At 39.1% G+C, this 11,874-nt stretch overlaps 1 long non-coding RNA gene across 1 annotated transcript; it reads left to right on the top strand.

The window, feature by feature from the left end:
- Nucleotides 1–532: 532 nt before the first annotated feature.
- Nucleotides 533–10,264, top strand: LOC308647299. Its single transcript, XR_014021616.1, has 4 exons — nucleotides 533–576; nucleotides 8,228–8,316; nucleotides 9,004–9,054; nucleotides 9,487–10,264. It is a non-coding gene; the product is annotated as an uncharacterized lncRNA (long non-coding RNA).
- The last annotated feature ends 1,610 nt before the right edge of the window (nucleotides 10,265–11,874 follow it).

The raw sequence follows: 11,874 nt of genomic DNA, 5'->3' as shown, positions 1-11,874 counted from the left end.
CCAGCCCAGCCGCCGGACCAGCCGGCTGCTCAGGCTCTTTTCCAGTCCCGGTCCCCGCCCGGGCTGGTCGCCGCCGTCACCCCGTTTCACAGGCTTCTCCTTCTCCCCATCAGCCTGCATGAAGCTCCCGGCCTGCACATCCCGGAGTGCAGACTATAACCAAGCAGCTCTCCCCATGCCTTCAAGCCGCCTTGGCCGTCACACCCGCAGTTCCAGACTCAGCTCAAATGGCAGCGCCAAACAGTGCTCCTCTCTGATTGGCCCACTCTGCTTTTCAAAATCAGGCCCTTCGAGGGTGGCCAGAAGCTGCCTGTCTAGGGAGGTTGGGAGAGGAGAGATCGAGATGGGTGTGGCAGGCAAAACTTAAAAAAAAAAAAAAAAACTAGAATTTTACTTGCTCTTTTATTGTCATATGTTTTTGGAGGAAATTTCCATTTAAAGTGTGTTGAGTATACCAGGCCTGCTTCCGAGATAATATATTCGGGGATATGCACTAGACACCTCATTATCTTTCCTTAGACCTTGGCAGAAGCTGAAAGCCCTCTGGCGGCGAAAACCGATTCTACGGAGCCCGAGGTGAGACAATTTGAGTCAGGATATACAAACTCTGGTTTTAGTAACCCTGATCTACCGTTATTGGTGAGAAGTCAGGCTATGGAAATAGGTTTCTTTTTGGCGGTAATGTTTAGGTCTGCGGGCGGATGCTGCTTCAGAAGCTTCATTTTGGGGGGTTTGGATTTAGAAGACCTGGAGGACCTCCAACCGTGCCCGCGACCACTCCCAACTCCGACATTGTTGAAGTGCGGCTCCTGTCTCCCACCTGCCTTTCCGTTCTCAAACACCAGCAACCCCGTCGGGATGTTCTGTTTACTGGATGTAATTCTCTTAGAGCGGGAAACTTGGACTCAATTTAAATACAGCCAACATGGTATACATTTACTACTGCCCCACCTCACAGTGCACACCTAAAAGAGCAGCGACAGAACTCTTGCACTAATTGTATCCCCCTTAGTTAATAGTGTCAGGGGCTAAATAAATGAATATTTGCCCAGCGAATTAATTTAAGTAGAGAACATTTTCTTGGAATCATTTTGCTCCTTTTGGAGTCCAAGTCCTTAGCTATTCTACTCTTCCCAATCTAAAGAAAAGTCTGTTGAGTGAAGAGGAAAAGAACAAAAGAGAAATTAAGCATTTTGTGTTATTTTTGCAGTTGTTTATTGAACGTACGTTATAGGATGATGAGCAAAAGTAGATACAGGTTCTGGGCTGTGGTTGTGGCTCAGTGGCAGAGTACTTGCCTCGCACATGTGAGGCACTGATATTGTGTCCATGTATAACTAAAAAATATTTTTAAAAAAAAGTAGATGCAGGTTCAGCCCTTGAAGGGAAAAGGGAAATTTGGGGTATTTATCAATATACTAAGGAAAGAAACATGATTCTATGATAGCGTATATAAAAGATACCTGGTGTGGGAGAGCAACATATTAATGATTAACTGACCGGAAGAATCAATAGAAATTAACTTGGTGAAAATTGAAGGTGAGATAGCTAAGTAGAACCAGCTTTAGGAGGCAGATTCCTGCAGAAATATCGTTTTGACAAGAAATGTGCAACAGAGATGAAATTGAACCTATTCCTGGTCTTTTCTTGCTTCATATGTAACTTTAAAAAAATAACTTGTGTTATGTTTAGCCTCATCCTTTTTCCAAACTTCATAGAGTTCTGGGTTTTAGATGGCTCAGATTTCCTGTTCTTGAATGTTAGGTGCCTTTTCTTATCTATGTCTGAATGCTTTTTTCCTTTAAACACCTTTATTCAGATGTAATTCGTGTAAAATATTTTTTTTTCAATTTAAGTATGCAATTCGATGGTATTTAGTATATTCACAGAGTTGTGTAATCATTAGCAAGATCTAAGTTTAAAGCACTGTCACTGCCCAAAGAGAACACCTGTACCTTTGAGAGTCACTCTGCACAGTCACTCTGCCTTTCAACACCCACCCCCACCCCCACCCCCCCTCCTCCCAGATATGGTCAAACACTTATTGACTTCTTTCTGTAAACTTTCCACTCAATGGACTTTTTACATAGATTGAATCATGTAGTGTGTAATCTTTTGTGACTGACTTCTTTCATTTAATTATAATGTTTTCAAGGTTCATCTATCTTGTAGTTATGTGTGCTTTTTTAAAGTTAACCCTTTTGATTTTGTTTGGTATTTTTTTGTGTTCTTTTCTCTTATGATGAAAATATTGGTTCACAATGATATTAACATAGTTGCTTATTTGCTTCATCTAGCTCTAATTATCATATATATATATATATATATATATATATATATAGAGAGAGAGAGAGAGAGAGAGAACAGAATAACAGTAGAGCAAAGAAAAACTAAAACATGAATAAGAGTAATGACATTGCTAAAATAGGACTGATAAATAATGTTTTAAGTTTCATGTGTGGCTTTTTTTCTTTACCTGTATCCCACTGGGATATATAGTCAAGATACTGTGTGGTTTTTTTTGTGTTTTTTTTTTAAAGAGAGAGTGAGAGGGAGAGAGAGAAAGAGAGAGAGAGAATTTTTTTTTCTTAATATTTATTTTTTAGTTCTTGGCGGACACAACATCTTTGTTGGTATGTGGTGCTGAGAATCGAACCCGGGCCGCACGCATTCGAGGCGAGCGCGCTGCCGCTTGAGCCACATCCCCAGCCCAAGATACTGTGTTTTAAACAAACTGGACTTAGTTATTCTCTTGCCTTATATATGAATGTATTGGTAGGAGATGTGGGTTATTTCTAGTCTTCTGCTATAATAATAAAAGATTCTCTGTGCATGTATACCTTTGCCAGTGTGTGTTTAACAGTTTACCACAAGTGGGATTACTAAGTCAAAGGATAATTGAACATGTCATTTTATTTACTATTGCCAAATTCCCCTTTATAATGCTTGTGCAGTTTTGTATTCACATCAGCAATGTATAAGAATTCCTGTTTCCTCATGTCTTTTCCAATAGAGTGGATGGTCAGACTCCTAAATTTTTGCTAATTTGACAGATGGGAGATGGTGTTTCAGTATAGTTTAGCATTTATCTTATTATGATGATGTAAAGCATTTTCGCAAATGGTACATACATACAATGATGTATTATTAAGCAATTAAGGAATATGGAAGATATACCACTAAGAAGTCAGTTGGAAAAAGTAATGCATGAAACAATGTATAATATTCTAACTTTGGGGTAAAGGAAATTAGAAATATACATGGGGATACTTGCTTATAATTTCAAAAATAAGCAGTGGAAAAGTAAGTAAAATCTAATAAAAGTGGTAGCAAGTAAGAAGAGTAGAATAAGTGAAGGAGAGGATAAGAATAGAAGCTAGACCTCTTTGAATAGTTCTTGTTTTATAGCTTGACATTAAAAGCCTGTAACTTGGGTTTTTTTTTGTTTGTTTGTTTGTTTTGTTCTTATACCAGGAATTGAATCTAGGAATGCTTAACTACTGAGCCACATCACCAGCACCCTACCATCACCACCACCTTTTTTAAAATTTTGAGACAGTGTCTCCCTAAGTTGCTTAAGGACTCGATAAATTGCTGAGGCTGGCTTTAAGCTTGCAATCCTCAACTTCAGCCTATGGAACTGCTGGGATTACAGGAGTGTGCCACCACACCCAGCCTGTAAATGCTTAACATGTTTACAATGCAAAACAAACAAATAAATGAACTAATCTTTTAATCTGTTTAAGGGCTATTTGCATTTCTTTTCTGTTGAGATGACTTTTTAAAAACAAAATTAGAAAATTTGTATTAACTGTGATATAGGTTATACATTGTCGGGTGGGGGGGCATTTTGCTTTGCTTTTTTCTCTTTGTCAAATTTGTAGTTAACTAGTTTCTTTCCTTAATGCTTCTAGATTCTGGTCAGTTATAAAGCAATTCACTCCTGTGAATGCTTGTACTAGTTTTTCTATTCTAGGTTTTCTGGTACTGTTAGGTTTTGTGTTTTTGTTGTTGGTGTTGTTTGGTTTTTGTTTGTTTTTTGTTCTCTGATCTCTTTGGAATTTATCCATTTTTTTTTAAAAGAGAGAGTGAGAGACAGAGAGAATTTTTTAATCTTTATTTTTTAGTTTTCGGCGGGCACAACATCTTTGTTTGTATGTGGTGCTGAGAATCGAACCCGGGCCGCACGCATGCCAGGCGAGCGCGCTACCACTTGAGCCACATCCCCAGCCCTGGAATTTATCCATTTTAGAAAGTAAAGAATGGATCAAATTTTGGGCTGGGGATGTGGCTCAAGTGGTAGTGCGTTCGCCTAACATGCGTGAGGTACTGGGTTCGATTCTCAACACAACATAAAAATAAAATAAAGATATTGTGTCCACCTAAAACTAAAAAATAAATATCTTTAAAAAAAAGAACGGATCAAATTTTATCTTTTTCCACATGGCTCTCCATTCCTCGACGTGTTACTTTAAAAGTAGCTAAACGTTATTACTGAAACTCTTATTGGAGTTCCTTGAATAGGAAAAGACAAAACATCTTTAAGTATTAGAGTGTGCTTTAGTTGGTACCGTTAGATGGCACACATCATTTTCTTTTCTGTGAGTCAACCAATGAGTTAGCCTGCAAAGGACCTTCCTGAACCCTTTTCCTGCATTCCTGCTTGAAGTAAGATGATTTGTGTAGCTTTCAAATTAGGTCCAGAGTTTTCTTCTGTGAAGTAAAAATCATTGTTCCTGGAATCACTGTCTCCAGAACTTGGCACTTCACACAGACATGTGATTCCATTTATTAATAAAATGGACATATGTGGAGAGTGTATTGTTCGGATGTGAGACAATGCAAGGTTTAGAGAAGAAATGATTGGGTTGTGAGAGTCTTAAATCCATTAAATTGGTGAATTAATCCCCTGACAGGATTAACTGGGTGGTAACTGAAGGGTGGGTAGGGTGTGGCTGGAGGAGGTAGGTCATTGGGGGTATATCTTTTGGGTATATATTTTGAATCTGGCAAGTGGAATCTCTCTGCTTCCTGATATCATGTGAGCTGCTTCCCTCTGTCACATCCTTCCACCTTTATGTTCTGCCTCACCTTGAGCCCTGAGGAATGGAGCCTGCTGTCTATGAATTGAGACCTCTGAAACTGGGAGCCCCAAAATAAACTTTTCCTCCTCTACAATTGTTCTTGTCAGACCTTCTAGTCACAAAAGTGAAAAAGCTGACTCAAACAGATGGATTTCTGTCATATTCTATTCTAAGTTTGGATTTGGAAATAATATAGATTTTTCTCAGGTTACTGGGGCTGTCACCAGAGTTGAAGATACTGGTGTTTTTACCTAGGTCCCCCTGTAGGGCTGAGGAGCTCACTTTCCTCACTCATAGGAGTGTTGGCTACTGATGACTCACAGCCACGTTTCCCCCGCAGAACTGTTCTGTGGAAAGGAGCTGCCCCATTCCATGATGCCTCTGAGGGGACAGTCAGCATTTCTTGACTGGCTAATGTGGGGGTACATAGGCCTGATCCCCTTGCCTCAACTCAAAGACAACTGAAAGACATCCCAACTCCTGAGCTCCCTATAGAATCTGCTGAGGCTCACTTGGCAACTCTCACCGTCAACCTCTCAACCTGACCAATCCTGGTTTTTTCATGCCTTTACTTTTGTTCTTCCAAGAGCTCTTGCTAATAAACCTCTTGAGGTCACAACTCCACCTCACCTCTGTTTTTCAGGTAGTCTAACTTAAAATACAGGGTCAATGGTTTTCCCTAAACAGCACACTAACCTAGAGCCTTGCTACTAAAATATGGTCCATGGATGAGCAGCATTGGCATCTCCTGGAAATAGAAAAGAAGTGACTTCAGCCCCACCTCAGACCTGCTGAATCAGAATCTGCATAAGATTTCTAGGTGATTTGTCAGTTCAAAGACAATGGCCTAAACTAAAAAATGTTTTATACTCTGGCTTTTCAAGTGGGAAATCAAGTGTTTTCTTGTGCTTTATTACATGCAAGTTAAACAAAAAAATGGAGAGCATCCAGAGGAGAACCTCGATGAGCTGACTAGACCATTTGTCTTTCAAGCCTTGAGTTTTCTTTCTCTTTAGATTGGCTTGTAGGGGGTTCTGAGATCCAAAAGAGTAAACTAGGACTCGTGCCAGCTCTCAAATAACTGACCAAAAAAAAAAAAAGTCAAATATGCAGACAGTGATCACCTACAGAGACTTGCAGGTAAGAGATTGATGTATATTTTTAAGAAAATTTCTAGAGCTCAGTGGTACAGTGTTTGCTTAGCAAGCATGGGGTCTTTGGTTGATCTCCAGCACCTGAGTCCTTTCCTCATAGGTCCAAGTTCCTAGAGAAAGCAGGGACCAGATTCATGTTCACTTCCCACACAGCATGAAGCCTGGACTTTGGAGAGTTCTCAGTGAATTCTTTTTGAGTTAAAAGGAATACATATTAACAAGAAAAACTGTCAGTTGCCACCACTCTTAAAAATAGAATAGGGTACATTTGTGTACAATATGCCAAGATGCATTCCACTGTCATGTATAACTAATTAGAACAAATTGAAAAATAAAAACCAAAAAATTGCAAAATCTGACCAAAACATCTTGAGAATGCAAATCAAAAGATTCTACAGTTGGTATTAGAGAAAGCAGGAGAAGCCATAGATCAATGTATCTATACACTGACTTAGATCCCTATTCCTGCAGCATGTTAAAAAGCAGACTCCTCATCAAATAAATGTGGGAATTAAAACCAGTTTATTTGCTGTGGGAGCTCTATGGGCCTTCAGTACACCATTGTGTGCTGAGACTTTACAATATGAGAGGGAATGAGGCTGTAGACTGATGAATTATACCTCTGGTGGCTGGTGTTTGGGGAATGAGCTTTGGTGCACCCTGCACTGTGTTCACATAAACCCGTGGAGAACACCCTTCAAAGTGGTACCTCTGATATTTATTGGGCTTTCTTATCAATGCATTCTCACAGTGTTGACAAGCTTTAGTCAAGCAGGTTTTTTTAAGTCCCTCTGATATAAGAAATCTGTACTTATTTGTAGATCACTTGTTTTTTCATTAAAATTGTAAGGGTCCGGTGAACGTCGGAGGAAGAGACCACCAAGAGACCAACTCATGCAACCGCAGAAGGGGGTTTATTGAGAATCCAGCATGCTGGGGCTCCGTGCTCACTCAAGAAGGGAGAGCAGCCCAGAGCCCCGAGCAGGGGTTGAGCAGTGCTTAAGTACACTTTTTGGGGAGGGCAGGGGCTTTGCATACATCACAGTCTCCTTTAACATATCACCATACACCGCGGGAAAATCGAACAACAACTCTCAAACATGATTAGTCCATTCATTGGCGGGAACAGGTCAGGCAGGGGGTGATAGGTCACTCCTAAGAAGGGGGGTACATTCAAACTGATTGGTTTGGGCCCTGAATGCCTACGTGCCAAACTGCACAGGGTCCAGGTTATTTAACAACTAAATGGTCAGTATCGGGCATTGTCTTAACTGCCTCAGGAATTTCAGGTTCTGTGTGCTGTTCAGAAACTTTACAATACCTAGTCCTTTACATTTTAACTCAGGCTTTGCAGCTTAGAAACTTTACCCTTTCAAAATAAAGAGAAGGTAGAATAGGTATGAGAGAAATAATAATTTGAAACCATCAAATGCCTTCCAAAGGTAGACAATTTGACAACTCAGAAGTCACTGGCATTTCTTTCTTGGCCCTTGTATTAGCAGACAAGGATAGAGAATTTTATGCCATTTTCCAGGGGTAATATGTTTTGGAGAAAGCAGATACCAAGACAGGATTACATGTGAAAGAGGGGTATTAGAGAGAATTGTAGAGAAGGATAAACCGAAGATGGTAGCAGCAGGCAGGACAGCCTTTAGATCAGAATGTGGTTCAGATACAAAAAGAGGAGGAAAGAGGAAGACTTGCATAAGGAGACACCTCAAACTACAGAACAGTTCTAAGAAGATCAGGATAGTCATGGGAAGTTTCTCACCAACATCACATGTTAGAAGAGTCCTAGCATCTTATAGGAATGGATAGGCCAGTATCGATAACCTTTAGTTCTTGGCTGGGAGCAGCTCAGACTGAAAACAGTGGTGATCCAGAGGCCTAGTAGCTGGGAGCTATACCCCCAGCCCTTTTTATTTTTTTATTTTGAGACAAGGTCTTAGCTTAGGCCCTCACTAATTTGCTTCATGCTTCTTGCAGCAGGAAATGTAAGTGGTGTATTTTTATGACCATACTGGAGAGTGAGTTCAAACAACCTGGGTTTGAATTCCAGTTCTACCACTTAATTATGGGTAAGTATCTAACATGTCTGAGCCCCAAATTCCTCATATATAAAATGGAAATTATTACAGTATCCACCTCAAAGAATTGTTATGAGAATAGCATGACATATGTAATATTCTTACTAGTTTGCCTGGAGCATAAAAGACCCCAATAAACTATTAACTACTTTTATTATAGATACTTATAGCTGTTGGGAAAAGTATAAACGGCAGCCGTACCCCAGAGAAAAAACCCCAACATGGCGCCTAAGGACTTCTTCTTCCTACCTTCTTCTTCTCTGCAGTGGCGTGAAAAGTTCCCGCCCTTGTGAACTCTGCCGCCGGCACCAATTTCAAATCTCGCTGGCGGGGAACCTTAGCCCCAATGAGAACTAATTCCTGGGCGCGGGAACTGATATCTGGAAGAACTTGCCAATAAACGGGTGGCCTGCCATTTATCTAAGCCCTACCATCTCCCCTTTAGTTCTATATAAGCACACAGCTTTTTGCAATAAAATTGGAATTCTCCCAGCGAAGTGTCTTTGCGTGGGGAATTCTTTCAATAGCCAGTACAGAGTTAGAAGTCTTAGCCTTCAGGAAAATTTGACAGCTGGGTGAGAAGCTGAAAGGTAGAACTCTTTTACCATCTATGCAACACAATACTTAGAAATTATTCCCCTGGATCTTTCACATGGGATCTTTCTCCCTGCTTCTTAGAAAGACAAAGGCCTTCTGTGTTGAACTTTACCTCCAGATGCTTAGTACCAGGTAAAAGGACAACAACCCTCTTTCCCTAATAGATTCATATGGAAAGAGTGGGATACCCCATTTGCAAGTTTCCCCTACTGAGGTTAGTGTGTTTATTAATTCCGTGTGCCTCTTGTGGAAGTCAATATGCTGTAAACAGAGGAGATCTCCAAGATCAGTCAAGCAAATTACAGAATATTGAAAAGGTCATCACAGTAAAGTACGTCACTATAATCCACAAAATATATGAGGCATTAAAGTCCTAATGCCTTGATTTTTGATCAGAATTTATAGGGGATGAGAAGAATGAACTGCCTAAGAGCATTTTTTATGACCAAAATTAAAGCAGGGGTGAATTCACTTACCCCCTCCCAGCAATCTCAATTCATTGAACTGCTCTTTGTGTTCACAGAATTATTTTTCTATGGGACTCTGTGTGTTCTTGCTTTGCAGCCTTCCTGAAAGACTCAGGGGAAGATAAGAAATGAATGGTAATGGAGCCAGCAGATGAGACATCTTCATACATTTGAAACTGGCCTGGTGACTAAGGCAGTGAAAGTGTCTTGAGGATATTAGACACCTGGTCCGTTGCCCTATGATGTTAATGTGTGACCTGTTGTTCCACTTTCCATGAGCAGAGACAACTCTGCATGGATTCTGTTCCTCTGCACTGCATATTAGCAGAAGTGGCTGTTAACTAAAGATGGTAGCTTCATAGCACAGGAAGAAAGTGGGCAAAAAGAAACATATTGGATATCTCACATTCAGAATAAAGTATATACCTACAGCAATACTTGTATAAAGCAATATGAGATCTGATCTAATTGGAAATATATCTAGGAAAGAGTCCCTAGGAAAAGTTACTTAGGAAAGCATTTATTCACCTGTATATAACCTCTTAGCAAAATTATTAGTGGTGTTATTGTCTTGTCATTTGCAAAACCTACATTACACTGCTATCTAAGAAGCTCCATCAAGGAAAGAGTGAAGGAACTAGATTTATTCAATGTAATATGCCAGGCCTTAATCCTTGCAGCATACCTATGAAATGTATATTATCCCCATTTTACAAATAAGAAAGCTGAGTTTAAAGAGGTTAAGAAAAATGTGTATCTGAAGCAATTAAATGGCAGCATGAGATTCCAATTGGATCTGCCTGCCCCCCAAATCCATGCTCAGCCTAAGACTCATGTTGCTGCTTGCCTTACCTTTTCTGTGGAACACACTGGAGACTTTGAGAGCAACTTTGACTCCAAAGCCATCACTTTTTGATTTGAGTGACAATTAAAACCTTGCTATCTTAAAAAAAAAAAAAAATCCTCTCTGATCTCTGTGATTTCCTGTTAGGGGCTGGTTGCTTTGGCTTTAGTTCAGACTTGCTTTTCAAATGCAAATTATCCAGACAGATGAGACATTTCCTGTGAATAAGTGTTCTAGGCACTTCATTTTCTAATGAGAGGACTTGATAGAATCAGACTAAGGGTTTCCTGAGGGAAAAAGAGAGGGGTCATGGGGGAAATGGCAAAAAGGAACAGCTGGGGGCAACAAATGCATGAATCTATTTCAGAATTTTACTTGAGCCTGACCCGGGTAATCTTTTCTGAAAGCTTTTTTAGAGACAGTAAGTTCTAGATTTTAGAACTCATGGTACTGTTGCAAGAAATAAATTAGTTTTGAGAATGCTTTGTAGTTTTACATGACAATATAAACAAAGTATGGTCAGGTACTATTTCAATTTGTAAATTAGTTCAGTTTCTATTGCCAGACACACTTCCTATTTCACCTGGCTGTATTCTCTTGACCATTCATCCAATATTAGAAGGGGTGGCGGGAGTAAACACATCTGGACACTAGAAACAAATTATAGGACAGTGACATATTAAAAAAAAATGAAATTTCAAATTTCAAATCAAAAGAAGAGTATTTTTGGAAAAGATTGAATAATTTTTTCACAGTGTTCAATGTTGTTTTATAATTTTAAAAAAAGCAATGGATACTTCTATCAATCTGACTTAAAAAAAAAAAAGTTAAAAACTATATTAGAATTTACCAGCAGAGGGGAGTAAAGGAACACAAAACAGCTTTCAGTTTAAGGTAAATTTTGTGCATAAAGAGAGTGGCAAAGTCCTCAAATCTATCCCTTTTTATTAGCCATTGAATCCTTATGAGTACATTAAATTTTATTAACAGCTCAGTCTATAATGGAGGTCAAACAAACAGCTCTGTAGGTCACAAGAACATTGACTTTTGATCAGAAGTTACAGGAAATGAGAAGAATAAACTACCTCAGTACATTTTTATGGCCAAGTCCCCCAGTTTGAAGCTTTATTTTCCATCTTTCTTGAAGCTATATTGAAATTGGTTTTACTATACTAAAATAAATTTGTTTTCTTATTTTTGCATGCCTATTTTTGAATATTCAATAAGAATGAAATTCTAGCGACATGCACTTTAAAGCCTGCCTATGTTATCATGGATGAAAATTTGACTTTCACAAACTGTACCTTAGACATACACTGTCTTCATTTGATTTAAAAAGGATGTGTTCAAAATGTACAAGAAGTGTATGTGCACACATACATGCATAAAAACTTGAAAATCTAGTTACTGACTCTAGATGGATGCTATTTAATGTTTCAAAATTCCTGTAGATCTTAAGAGAAGGTCACTTTAGAATGTAGGAACCCTTACTTAAAGGGAATACTTGGCAGCAATCATTGTCAACAACCTGAAATAGAATATTACATAGTATTTAAATCATGTTAGATTAGAGGCACAAGGATGTAAAGAGGTCATTGCCTTGAGGATGTGTAAATAATATATTTTGCAATAAAATATTTC

The sequence above is a fragment of the Spermophilus citellus genome (genome assembly GCF_964194105.1).
Source record: "Spermophilus citellus genome assembly, chromosome: 4".
Lineage (NCBI taxonomy): Eukaryota > Metazoa > Chordata > Mammalia > Rodentia > Sciuridae > Spermophilus > Spermophilus citellus.
The sequence above is the reverse complement of the archived record's forward strand: the minus strand, read 5'-3'. Positions and strand labels throughout refer to the sequence as shown.